The sequence below is a fragment of the Alligator sinensis genome, unplaced genomic scaffold, assembly GCF_000455745.1.
Source record: "Alligator sinensis unplaced genomic scaffold, ASM45574v1 scaffold153_1, whole genome shotgun sequence".
Taxonomy (NCBI): domain Eukaryota; kingdom Metazoa; phylum Chordata; order Crocodylia; family Alligatoridae; genus Alligator; species Alligator sinensis.
The window spans coordinates 1,995,352-1,996,597 of record NW_005842099.1 but is presented as its reverse complement, the minus strand read 5'-3'; positions in this window follow the sequence as shown (position 1 = coordinate 1,996,597).

Genomic DNA, 1,246 nt, shown 5'->3' with positions numbered 1-1,246 from the left:
GCTGAAGCCCTGGAAATCAACACTGGCAACCAACCCAGCAACTGGTCACAGGTTTGGGTCAAAGTTGAAAAGTGGACAGGACTCAACCAAGTGTCATCCCACATGCCACCACTGCCCTTGCCCTTGGCTGCTGCTGACCCACTGGGCCATGCCCTTTCCTCACTTCTCCATTCTCCATTCTTGGCCTAGGGCAGTGCCCCTTCCTCACTCCACCCTGGGCATGCCTACACGAGATGCTTAATTTGCAGTAGCCTAATAACACTGCACAGTAGTGTGCTGGGCAAAAACCCTGCTAATACGCTACTGTGCAGTAGTATTAGGCTACTGCACAGTAAGCATCACAAAGCAACCTGTTTGCCTGTGCTACTGTGCAGTGACTGTAGTTACTGTGCATTGAGTTGGTACTTCATTAAGCAAGTGCCAACTAACTGCACAAGAACTACTGGAGTAATATCTTTTATTAGACCAAGATTTTTGCAAAAAAAAAAAATGCCTTTAATTGCAAGCTTTTGGGCACAAAGACCTTTCATCAGGCATCAGAGAAATGATTGGAAAAGTTCTCCCGGGTAGAAATGAAAGTTCACATTTCCTAGGATTTCACAGAGGAGTCAATAGATGGAAAAACCCTCTGGGCAGCAGCTCTTAGCTGGTAAGGAGTCTCAGCTCTCCTGCCAGAGCTGTGCCTTTTCCTCTAGACCGATACGGCTACAACCCGAAGACTCTGCCTGAAGGAACTCCCCCTGTTCTCAGACATCCGGCCCTGCCCCACATAGGAAAGCAGGGCTGGCAGGTGACTGAGCAAGGGGCGATGTTCTCAAGTTGCAACAAGGGGAGTTTAGGTTTTAGGAAGAATTTTTTCACCAGGAGGGGAGTCGAGCACTGGGACAGGCAGCCCAGGGAGCGTCCTTGGGCGTTTCCAAGCTGCGGCTGGGATGATCTAGCAGGGGACGGCCCTGCTTTGAGCAGGAGGTGGGACGAGGTGACCCCCCGAGGTGCCTTCCAGCCCTCCTTGTCTGGGCTTCCATGAAGGGACCCCCCCTGCCCGGACTTTTATGTATATATAGACATATGTTTTGACCAAAGGAAAAAAAAAAAACATCCCTGCCTGAACCCCCCCAGCCCCGTGCCTGCCCAGCCGCCTCCCCCAGGGGGGTGCCCAAGCCCCTCAGCTCCCCGGAGGGAGGCTTGGCCCCAGCTCCGCTGCCCACGCTTCCCCGAAAAGCAGAGCGCCGGCGCGGGGCTTTCC